Raw genomic sequence first — 13,030 nt, 5'->3', positions numbered from 1 at the left:
TAATGTGGAGTGGGTAGCCTCCGTATTGATTAAGAAGGGGACGGACTTACACTCCACTGTGAGAGTTACCTAAAGCTCGGCGTCCGTGATGGTCTATGGGGCTTCCGAGGCAATTGGGCAGTGTCAGTCTTCAGCTGCTAAACCGAGAAGATCTGGGAAGGAGTCAGAGAGCCTTGGGCCAGAGTTCCAGGGGCTCTGGGAGTGGCTGCCAGGTGAGTTGAACAGTCCGATTTTCAGTGGGGTCCTGCATAGATGGGACGTGGCTTAGGAGGAATCCTGGGCTGTGGGCATTCCTTGGCCTTTTGGCCAGATTTCTGGCACTTGTAGCAAGCTCCTGGGGGAGGCAGGCCTGGAGGAATGCCTGGCCACTGCGGTTTAGGCATTTGGAAGTTCTTGTGTGCTGGAGATGTGGCTGGGGTTTGTCTCACAGTGGAGGCAAGGAATTGCAACTCAGAAATATGTTGCTACTTGGCTGCCTCTACTCTATTATTGTACACCTTGAAGGTGAGGTTAATTAAGTCCTGTTGTGGAGTTTGAGGGCCGGAATTTAATTTTTGGAGTTTCATTTAATGTCAGGAGCAGATTGGGTAATAAAATGTATATAGAGAATAAGACGGCCTTTTGACCTTTTAGGGTCTAGGGCTGTAAAGCATCTCAGGGTTGCTGCCAAATGAGCCATGGACTGGGCTGGGTTTTTATATTTGATGAAAAAGAGCCTAAACGCTATCTGATTTGGGATAAAGAAAAAGGAGTATTAACTTTGACTATGCCTTTAGCTCCAGCCACCTTTTTAAGAGTAAATTGCTGGGCAGGTGGGGGAGGGCTAGTCACGGAACAAAACTGTAAGCTGGACCGGGTGTGAGGAAGGGAGGTGATAAAAGGATTATAGGGTGGAGGAGTGGAGGCTGAGGAAGAATTGGGACCTAGCTCAGCCTGGCGAGGAGGGGAGAGGTCAGAGGGGTCTGTAGAAAAGGAAGATTAGAAAGACTCAGTGACACTTGGGGTTGGGACTGAGGGGACAGGCTGGAGGGAAAGAAGGAAGATTTGGGACGAGTTGCACTGGGAACAGAGACTAGGGAGAGACCAATGTGTAAAAGAATGCCTGGATGTCAGGCACCTCAGACCATTTGCCTATTTTACGACAAGAATTATTTAGATCTTGCAGGATGGAAAAATTGAAAGTGCCATTTTCTGGCTATTTGGAACCACTGTCGAGTTTGTATTGGGGTCAAGCAGCATTGCAGAAGAAAATAAGGCATTTAGATTTTAGGTCAGGTGTGAGTTAAAGAGGTTTTAGGTTTTTAAGAACACAGGCTAAGGGAGAAGAAAGGGGAATGGAGGGTGGAAGGTTGCCCATAGTGAAGGAGGCAAGTTTAAAGAGAAGGGTAGAGACACAGAGAAGGGGGTGGGGAGCAGCCCTGGGCTGCAACGTGGGTGAGCAGCCAAAGCAGGTGTTCCCACAATTGACTTGTCACCAAGGGAACGTGGGTGAATGATCAAGGCAGGTGTCCCTATGGAGATCAGACACCAATGGAATGTGAGTGAATAATCAGAGAGGTGTCCCTGCAATGATTAAACACCAAGGGAAGGCTGCCTTCCCGAGTCTGTGACAGGCGCCGGAGTTTTGGGTCCACGGATAAAATGTGTCTCCTTTGTCTCTACCAGAAAATGAAAGGAATTGAAATTAAGAGAAGGGAGGGATTGAAGTGTGGCGCCAAGATTGAAAGGAGAAAGAGGTTGAGGGATAGTGAGAGAGGTTGGAGAAGAGAGTTAAAAGAGGCCGCTTACTGGATTTGAAATTGGTGAGATGTTCCTTGGGCTGGTCGGTCTGAGGACCTGAGGTCCTAGGTGGATCTTTCTCACGGAGCAAAGAGCAGGAGGACAGGGGATTGATCTCCCAAGGGAGGTCCCCTGATCCAAGTGACGGCACCAAATTTCATGTGCGTCCATGTGAAGAGACCACCAAACAGGCTTTGTGTGAGCAACAAGGCTGTTTATTTCACCTGGGTGCAGGTAGGCTGTGTCTGAAAAGAGAGTCAGTGAAAGGAGATAGGAATGGGGCCGCTTTATAGGATTTGGGTAGGTAAAGGAAAATTACAGTCAAAGGGGTTCTCTGGCGGGCAGGGGTGGGGTGTCACAAGGTGCTCAGTAGGGAGCTTTTGAGCCAGGATGAGCCAGGAGAAGGAATTTCACAAGATAATGTCATCAGTTAAGGCAGAAACAGGCCACTTTCACTTCTTTTGTGGTGGAATGTCATCAGTTAAGGCAGGAACTGGCCATCTGGATGTGTATGTGCAGGTCACAGGGGATGTGATGGCTTAGCTTGGGCTCAGAGGCCTGACAATAACAAATGCTACTGAGGATGTGGAGTAAAGGGAACCCTTGTACACTCTCATTGGAAATGTAAATTAGTGCAACCATTATGGAGAACAGTTTGGAGACCAGTTTGGAGACTCATCAAAACCTAAAACTAGAGCTACCATATGATCCAGCAATCCCACTCCTAGGTATATTCCCAAAGCAAGGAAATCAATGTATTGAAGAGATGTCTGCACTCTCATGTCTATTGCAGCACTGTTCATAATAGCCAAGATTTGAAAGCAACCTAAGTGTCTATCAAAAGATGAATGGATAAAGATAATGTGGTAAATATACACAATGGAGTACTATTTAGTCATAAAAAAGAATGAGATCCTGTCATTTGAACAACATGGATGGAATTGGAGGTCATTATGTTAAGTGAAATAAGCTAGGCACAGAAGGACAAACGTCACATCTTTTCAGTTATTTGTGGGAACTGAAAATTAAAACAACTGAACTCATGACAACAGAGAGTAGAAGGATGGTTTCCAGAGGCTGGGACGTTTAGTGGGGGAGTGGGAAGTGGGGAGAGTTAATGGGTACAAAAAACAATTAGAGTTAATAAGATCTAGTATTTTATAACACAACAAGGTGACTATAGTCAATAATAATTGTACATTTTTAAGTAAGAGTTTAATTGGATTGTTTATAACACAAAGGATAAATGCTTGAGGTGATGGATACCCCATTTACCTGGATGTGATTTTTATGCTTGTATGCCTGTATCAAAATATCTCATGCACTCCATAAATGTATATACCTACTATGTACCCACAAAATTTTAAAATAAATAATAAAAAATAAATTTAACAAAAAGAGAAGGAGGAGAGAGAAATGTAATTAGGAGGTGGCAGAATTAGAATAAGGGAGTTTGGTTCTGTGTGTGAAGATGCCAAATTAAAATGCATACTTCCAGTCTTATGGTGTTCTAGACACTGTGGATAAGGCTCTCAATGGAATGTTCAGTAGACAGAGTAGTAGGTTAGTGAACAGACTTTAAAGAGAAGAAAAGCTTCAGGTAGGTGAAAATTGACACCATCTTTTCACTCTAAAAAGACCATTGTACCAATTTACCCTTTAGCCTGTAGTTAATAAGCATGCTCATTTCCTCATCTCCTCATGACTTTACCAACACTTGGTGCATCACCTAATTGGCATGTGTAGACTTATTTGCATTTGTTTATATTTTTGAAAAAAAAAGTCAACGTCTTGGTAAATGTCACTCTTGAATTGGGCAGTTTCCTCTAGATAAGGTACCCTGGAAGGTTTACTCCTACAAGCCTCTACTTTCATCGGTTCATATTGGTCATCCATATTTACTTTAAAAATCATCCACAGAATGAAAGGATTGAGCCCAGTTTCAAATAAAACTTTGTATTTGATCTATATGAACACAGATTTGGGCCACTTTCCTTAATAGGTATCTCAGTTTAACTGTAATTGTATTCCATTTGGAATCTCTCTTGGGCACATGTGGCATTTTGCTAAGACTTCTGGCAGCATAGCCCATTATAGTTCAGTTGATAACATATACTTCTTGATTGAGGAGTTCAGAGAGAGACTATTTAATTGTACTTTCCAGTGCTCGCTGCTGTGTACAAAAGAGCCAAGTAGAGAAGGTTCATCTTTTCCTCTCTCTGGTGCTAATTTGCATATTTAAACATTCTGTGGATGCTCTCCCAGTTGCAGCTCAGTGGCTAATGTTTAAGCACATATTTGCATTTGAAAAAAAAGTTGTGAAAAGGAGGAAAATATACATTTGATCAAAGAAATGCTAATGAGAATTTAATATAGCTTCAGCTTCTTCATTCTTGTTCAAAAGGTTATTATGACCTCTTGGCTAGAAAACTGTATCTGTGCTTTGTACCCAGTTTTGAGGACTTAAGATAAAAAAGTAATTTATGTGCCTCTGAATTTTTATTTATATAAGAAGTCATCCCTGGGGTCTTTGCTTATGGAGGTTTAGCGTTAGTTCAATACCAGCAAAACTGAACCTCAATATAAAATCTCCCCCCAAATACCTGGCTGTCTGTCCTTCTGTAAACAGAGCGATAAAGTTTTGACTAAAACAAGAAAGAACCCTTATAAATAAAAAGGGGAAGAGGAAAGAAGAGAGAATTTTTCTGCTTGTGTACTTTAAGAAAATTTTGGTGTTAATAATGAGCATTTGAGATTAGACAGTTTTTCCTAGATGCTCATGGCAGCTGTTGATCTTCTGCCTCTCAAAGACCAACCATACCATGGTTTCGTGAGGTGAGACAGTAGACTGGACTCTACAGGGAAGCATCGGCCCCATGCATGCTTTTTTTCTCACTGATTCTGTGGTAGCCAGTCTTGAAAGATGACTCCTATGAACCACATATTTCTGAATGTATGCCCTAATGTGGCCCCCTCCCACAATGAATCTAGGGTAGCCTTCTAACTTGACTCACTGAAACCGATGTAATGTGGTGAAGGTTATGGTAAACCTTAAGCAGGCCTAGCTGCCTCCACTTTTGCACTTTTGAAAAACTCGAACTTCCATGTAAGAAGTCTAGTAGCCTCCTGGAGGGACAGGTAGAGAGGGGCCAAGTGGAAAGCAGAGGCCCTGAACTATATGGAGAGGAAGAGAGGTGCAGTCATCCTAGCATCCCAGTTTAGCCTCCACATGACTCCATCCCCATCTCCAATATGACCACAACTGCAGGAGAGGCCCTAAATGAGACCAGTGGAAGAACCACCCAGCTGATTCCAGCTGATACCAGTCAATTCTCATAAGGGATAATAAAATGCTTGTTTTAAGACATTCGCTTTTGGGGTGGTTTGTTATAGACCAATAGAGAACTAAATCAATACATTTCTCCCAGGCATCTTTGCACATGTCTTCCTTCCCAGCTCTTTTTTTGCAAATCTTGGAGACGTGAGAGGAGAGTATTGCATTGGTTCAAACACAGGCATTTCATGCCCATGTTTAATCTGCTACCCCTACTCCCCAAAACCATATAGACCTTGAGTAGCCCATTGCTCTGATACAGCATATCAAGTCCTTAAACTGAGTGTAGATTTTGGTTTGGTTTAGCTTTTCTTACAGCTGATTTGATGAAATACTTAGAGAAGTAAAGATAAATGCTCTTAATTGCAACCTATTAAAGACTTCCTGGAGATCAGTGATAAACTCCAAATCAAATATGTTTTGGGAAAAAAAAAAATGGCTGGAAGCGGTGGCTCATGCCTGTAATCCCAGCACTTAGGGAGGCTGAGATGGGCTAACGGTGAAACCCCGTCTCTACTAAAAATACAAAAAAAATTAGCCAGGCGCGGTGGCGGGCGTCTGTAGGCCCAGCTACTCGGGAGGCTGAGGCAGAATGACTTGAACCCTGGAGGCAGAGCTTGTAGTGAGCCGAGATTGCGCCATGGCACTCTCCAGCCTGGGCGACAGAGTGAGATTCCGTCTTAAAAAAAAAAAAAAAAAAAAAAAAAAAAAGGTGGAATCAAAAGATACTACACATATTTTCATTTAACATTAAAACAAGCAAAATTTTTAATCTGATCCCCAACCTGCTTTCAGTAATATTACGTACTCTTTCAGCATTTAGTACTTACTGTGTGCTATGTTTTATATATATATGAATACACACACACATATATATGTCAGTTTATGTGTATATATAAATTTTAAACCTGTATTCACAGTGTCCCAGCAATAATGGTCTTCCTTTTTTTTTTTTTTTTTTTTGAGATGGAGTCTCACTCTGTCGCCCAGGCTGGAGTGCAATGGCATGATCTCAGCTCACTGCAACCTCCGTCTCCCGGGTTCAAGCGATTCTCCTGCCTCAGCCTCCTGAGTAGCTGGGATTACAGGCGCGTGCCACCACGCCTGGCTAATTTTTATATTTTTAGTAGAGACGGGGTTTCACCATGTTGGTCAGGCTGGTCTCGAACTCCTGACATAATGATCCAACCACCTCGGCCTCCCAAAGTGCTGGGATTACAGGCGTGAGCCACTGCGCCCAGCCAATGGCCTTCCTTTTCTTCCTCAAATACATCTACCTCATTCTTGACTCAAACTCTTTGAAGCCACATTCCTGGCCTCAAGATCAGTTCTTTGGACGGAATGGCAATTAATGCCAGATCTTTCCCTGGTTGTCCGCTTCTCTTGATTCTAGGTCCAGCCACAGTTTCACCTCTTGGAAGTAGCTTTCAGTAATAACTATGCAAAATTAACCTCCCCAGGTAGTTATTTCCTATCGCATCTTCCTATTTTATACTGTCATTACATGTATCACTGCCTGAAATTTTCTCACTGATTAAGGGACTTGCCTTTTTTCTCATACTGTACCAGAAAGTAAGACGCCATGGATCAGGAATATTGTTTATGTGATTCTCCAATATGTTCCCAGCACCTGGAACAAGGTCTGGCATTAATGAATGAATGAAGTAAGGAAGGAAGGAACTTTTACAGTTTACCTTCATGAAAGGTATTATTGTCTACTTTTATTTATTTATTTATTTTTATAAATGTGGAATTTGAGGATAAAAGAGGTAACCTAACATGCTCAAGGTGTCTCAACTTAATGTAAGTGACTTGTCTGCTCTTTACGCTATCCTGCTGTCCCTGCTATGGCTTCCATGTGGTTAGGTTAGCTGATGAAAACCTGGCAAACATAATCTTAAAGGGAGGTCTACTAAAGATCAAAACAGGTAAACTGAGTAAACAGCTGCTCTCCTCTGCCAGACCCTTAAAACAAGCCCTGGGAATATTTATTGGATGCTCTTTCTCCCTACATTTTAAAAGAATAATGAGGTCCACAATGTGTACTTCAATTATTAAACATCATCAGCTCAAATCAGTAGGTCTTAATGGTGTATTGAGCTCATTTAACCAAAAACAACATTTGACCCCAAAGTTGAAGATTTAGGTTATCTTAGACAAAGTGCTCAAGAAGATTAGCTATTCAAAGCAGAGATTTACAAATGAATGCCTGAGAAGTTAACACCCATATTCCAGGCAGAGAGAATCAGGCGTGGCGGTATTGTTATATCTAAAGCTGTACTATTTAATAAGAGGGTTGGGGCATCCATGAGTCCAGACTAAGAAAACATGAGTAGTCAGAATTTGTCTCTATCTTTCTAGCTCTGTGTAAGGAAGAAAATGACCAGAAAAGAGACAGAATAGCAATTATTTCTCAGTGGTGGAGACAAATCCATCAAGACAGTTGACATTACTTTCTGTTCATTTTCTTCTTTATCAGTCCACATTTCTCAAGTTTCTGATTATGACTTGGCTTTCTAACAAGGCAGCAAGAACATTCTGGTCTTTTTGACCACAATTAATAATTCTCATTTTTTTCGAAGAAAGAATCTTAAATACCTGGTTAGCATGAGTCTGTCCAAGGGAGAGTGGTCATTCCTAGCTCTGTTAACAGATGTAGACTTTGACAACTCAAGATCAGACTTTTGCACCTTCAACCTTGGTGGCCCACCCAACTGCTACCTTGCTGATCTGTTCTTCACCTGACTCCTTGCTTCTGATGACACCATCACAGAAAGATTGTATTCTATAATCACAATACAGACCTGGAGCAAGGAAGCGCAGAACGTTGGAAAAAAGAGAAAAAGAAAATACACTCTGTGGGTGTGTGTTTGTGGGGGGGGGGGGTCTTCCTTTTTCTGTTTTAAGACAGAGATTAGAGAGATGGATCAAAAAGAAGGACTCTACATTGTTAGTTTGGTCAAATTCTTAGATGAATTATAAGAAAAACAATTAGCGTATGCCAATATTTTTGATTCACTCATATTCTACTAAGACAATTGGGGGTGGGTGAAAAAGTTAACACCTAAGGGTCAATTCATATGGGTTAATGTTCCATTGTTATTTTTACTGATCTAAATGCTCTTTTACTTTTCCAAATAAATGCCTGTAATACTACTTTGAGCAACTGCATCTACCCACTCTTGATTTTGGCGTTTCCTCGGGGCACGACCTAATACAGTAATAACTGCAAACTTTTACACAGATGTTCAAAATATAGAATAACTGTGCATCATTAAGAAGCAGTAATACTTAACATGGGTATAGAAACATCTGTGATATAATAGAAATTAGGTTTTCATTTTAATGCCTTTGGCCTCTTGGAAGAAATGTTTTCCAAACTTAAAAAAAAGTCTATATTATTAGTTTATTACTTTTTCACACCTCATTGTACATCATGTACAATGAATCATGTCTAAAACGTGATTCTTTTTCTGGTTTTCTTCTCACAAGTCTTGTCCCCAGTTAAGAATGCTATTTTTCAGTTTCTCTATTTTTTCTTAATTAGGAGTTTATAGAACTTCCTTAGAACCACTTATTGGATAATACATAGAAAAACATATATAAAAAATCCCCTCATCTTATCTGGAATGATTATCTTCTTAAATGATCTAGCCTCTCATGTTAATCTTCAAGGGACATTTTCATCTTTGTAGCTACTACCTGATTCCCCAAACCAACTCACAATTACATTTACAGATTTCAATGCTGGGTATCTAAACGAAATATAACTACATTATAAGGAATATATATGTATATATACAGTAGATATATATATATATATTTATATCAGAGATAGAGATATACATAATAAATATTGACCAGGATGCTATTTTCCTAAATACACTTGTTCTCGTAACTTTTCTAATATGTTTACCCCAAGACCTATATTCACAAACAGGTATACATAGAATTCAAGAACTATCTTCATATATATATATTAATTTTGATGTCATAAATATTAAAGAATTATGGGGTGCTATTAACTTATTGTTTTTAATATTTGAAAATCAATATAATTTTAGACTGAAGAATGAAGAATAAAAATGTTTCCAAAGAGAAAACTTTTAAATGTTTTTTATAATGGATATGGATATATGTTTATGCATCAAATGGTCAACCTCGTTGATAATTATTACTAGCATTATTTTCACAAAAATGGATCTCCTTTTTTGTTTTCAGGATCTACTAACATTGATTAAAAGAAGTTTGCATACGCAACTTATTCACATTGCTTTATTTTTTGTTATTGTTGGTGGTATTGTTCAATTCACACAAAAATGTATTTCAAGTCATCACATCCTTGCATTTAACCAGAGAAAGCGTAATCTTGAAAGAAAACATTTTACAAACTGGACACATACCCTGTTTATTTTCTCTGAAAGTTGCACTCCATAAAGCAAGTCCATTTTTTAAACCTTTCCCAATATTATACAAAAATATTCTTATGCAAGTAATAAATTTATCTTTAAACATCCAACTTTTTGAAATTGAAAGCAGTCACACCAAAAGTTATCATGGTTAATTTTTAATCTAAACATAGAACACCTGTGCTTATACAAACTGCTGTTATGTGCTCATATACTCTTGACATGGATCTGGCAAATATACTCTGCCGTTATGCATTAAATTATGTAAAAAAGGATAATCAGCGCAGAACTTGCCTATTTCTAAACAATGTTCTTTAACCATCCTCATCTTATTTGTTTATATATATAATTTCTTTTTGGAAAAAGATTTAAGGCAAGTGCAATTAAAGTTACAAAATCACTATCTCTATTGCTAACATATGCAGCATTCATATTTAGTGACTGATCTCCTTCCCTCTTAAACATGAAAGTACAAATGCTAAGTATGTTATACTTGCTACAGTCAGCTATATAGTCTTATCTATAAGCTGAAGTTAAAATCTTTAGAGCTATCAACACAAAATTACACTTCTCCAGCACTACACCAGTAGAAATCTCTGCTATCTCCTTCCTGTGATTCCTCAACCATGTCCAGTTTTCTCATAAAGATACACAGTCATTCAGATGCCCATTTTGAAGATGACTATGAATACAAGGTCACCTCATGGTGCAGAATACTTAAGGTGCAGTACTCCTAAGATCACCAGTTGTACATTTACTTAATTCTATTGTGTTTCTATTTCACGTCAGTGATGGAACAGATTCTGTAAAGAGGAAACTAAAAATTTATCAGTAGCTGTATTTCTAAAGTTAGGCTTTGCTGAGGACACGTTATTTGCTGAGGACGTAATTTAAATGGAATCTGAAAAAAAAATGTCATTTCACAGCCCTGGAAAAAATTGTCCAAAAGATGGGAAATCCATGGTAATAGCTTTGGTGCTTTCACAGGCTTTTCTTGTGACAGTTGCTGAGTGCAATACCTCCTCAATTCTTTATAAATAAATTATTCAGGGCCAACATGTAATGGAAAAAGTAGAAAATAGAGACAATCATAGAATTTTTATGGGAGAAGTAAGAATGAGCTGACTCTTTTCTTTAAGATAAAATGCATGTCCTTAAAGAAAAGTTAGTTGAACAGAAACCTGGGTATTTATTTTTAGCCTATGCAAAAAGGATTCACTGGGTAATTTCCTGATGGAGTGCATTGCCTTGGGAACTCATAGCTGTTTATTTCATGTAGCACATATACTGATTAGGCTTATTTAAATATATTGATAATGTGCATTTTTCATTTCACAGTACATACACATTACACATGTATGCACACCTGTACACCAATTGAGTGCACTAAATGCTTCTCGTTGTCAGTTGATGATTCTGAACTGTTGTTGTCCAGAATACATTCTGAAAATAAATCAAGCTAAATTGGTATATTGTCTTTTTCAGTTTAGTGTAGAAATATCAAAGGTTATGTTTCACCCAATAAAATTTACTGTTGAATATTATTTTTTGAATGTTCTAGCGTTATAAAGGCCCAGATGGTAAGAAGGCCTACAGTGACTGTGGAAGTCACTAGGTTATAAGTGGGATCTTTAGAAGCTTAAAGCCAACTCTCCGGAAACTCTTTGATGTGGCTACTCTGTGAAGGATGTATAAGAATATTTTTCTTTCAACTAACAACAATCATGTCCTTGAAATATGTATTAATACTTAGAATCAGTGACATGACTGGTTCATGAGAATCTTACATCAAATAATACATTCTCCTTAAGAAACAGAAGCTAACAACCTCAACTCTGGTAGCCATTTCAGGCAAAACAAGGAGTCTAGAGATCAAAATTAGCCCAGTAAAATAAACATATGTGGCTGGAACTGTATTGTCAGAGTAAGCAATTGAAAGATAAAATAAAGAACCAACTGGTTTGTCATCATTGTGTAGGTTGTCATTTTGCTGAAAAAATGCAAGATAATGCATTTAAATGATCATGTCATGTAGAATTAACTACATTTATTGGCACTATAAGAAGATAGCCTTGTAGTTTATGACATTTACTAGAATAATGCTCCCCAAATTACATGATTGTAAAAATTTCCTGGAGTTCAATTGTTTTGGAATGTGAGCCAGGAACTCATTCAAGCTTTTAACAAATGCTGTAAGTGATTCTTATGCTAAGCAACGTTTGAAAACTCTTCACTGGCGTTAATCTTTTGATGAATTGGTTGTTAACTTGAGTAAAAATAATTGTTAATTAAGTCCAACTAATTTAACTAATTTAATATTTGTATATTTATTTTCACAAATGTCTTTGGCATTCCTGTCAAATTTTGCTATTTTTAAAAAATAGAAATAGAAGCTACAGTAGACTTGTATTCTCTCAGAAGGGAGATGTATTGTTATTTAACACTTAACTATTAATTATTTTTTTTTTTTTGCTAAATCATACAATTACTTTTTTTGAAGCCACATATTCCATGGCAAAGCTGAACTCAGCTTTCTTAACTAATTTTTTATTTTCCTCTTCATGAGGAATTCTCAAAGTGTAATTTTCTATAGTTCAGGTTTTTTAAATCAAGACTTCATCATGAGTTCTGATTAGCAATTTGGGAGGAATTATTTAAAAAGGAAGACCTAGTTTATGGTGATATTTATCTGCTGGAATCTTCAATTTTGCATTCCACAGAGTGGCAGCATTTTTAATTACAGAAACAACGAATCCTGCACCTGTGTTTTTCAGAGTGGTCTGTGGGCCTCCACGTTAGAATCACCTAGAAAGTTTGTTAAATAAATATATTTTGTGCCCCACTTCAGTCCCATTGAGGCTCAATCTGCATGCGCACTTTTAACAAGCTTTCCAGGCACTTCTTCTGGTGCCTAAAATTTGAGACCTGCATCATTGGATAGTTTTCAACTCTGGTTGTTCTGTGGAATCATGTGAAGAGCTTACTTAAAAAATGCTAACATTAGGTACAAACACAAGACTGCTTGGTTATGTCTGAATATTTGGGACTCTGGAACTTTTTAAACCTTCCCAGGTGATTCTAAGTGAATCTAGGACTTCAAATTATTGTTAATAGATCCCTTGGAAGGATGCTATGAACTATTTCACCCCTCACCAAATCTTTATGTCACAGTATCAAGCATGCCAAAGTTATTATCTCTATCCATACATTATAATATTTAGTAATACAATTTCTATTTCATTTAGGAAAAGTATACTGAGAAATGGATCTTAGTTCAGCCTGAGACCACCTAAGAAATGATTTGTGTTCTGAGCCCAGTTTTCTTTTCAAGTTCATAATTGTTCTTTATTGCCAAGAACAATATTGTTCCTTTTTATTGTTTATTTTTGTGTTTTTGCTAAATGGCAGTACAATCACTTTTTAGAAGTCACATATTCCATGGCAAAGCTGGATTCAGCTTTCTTAACTAAATTTATAAAGAACAATATTGTTCTTTATTGCCAAGAAC

Source organism: Pongo pygmaeus, chromosome X, assembly GCF_028885625.2.
Source record: "Pongo pygmaeus isolate AG05252 chromosome X, NHGRI_mPonPyg2-v2.0_pri, whole genome shotgun sequence".
NCBI lineage: Eukaryota > Metazoa > Chordata > Mammalia > Primates > Hominidae > Pongo > Pongo pygmaeus.
This window is presented reverse-complemented; position numbering follows the sequence as displayed.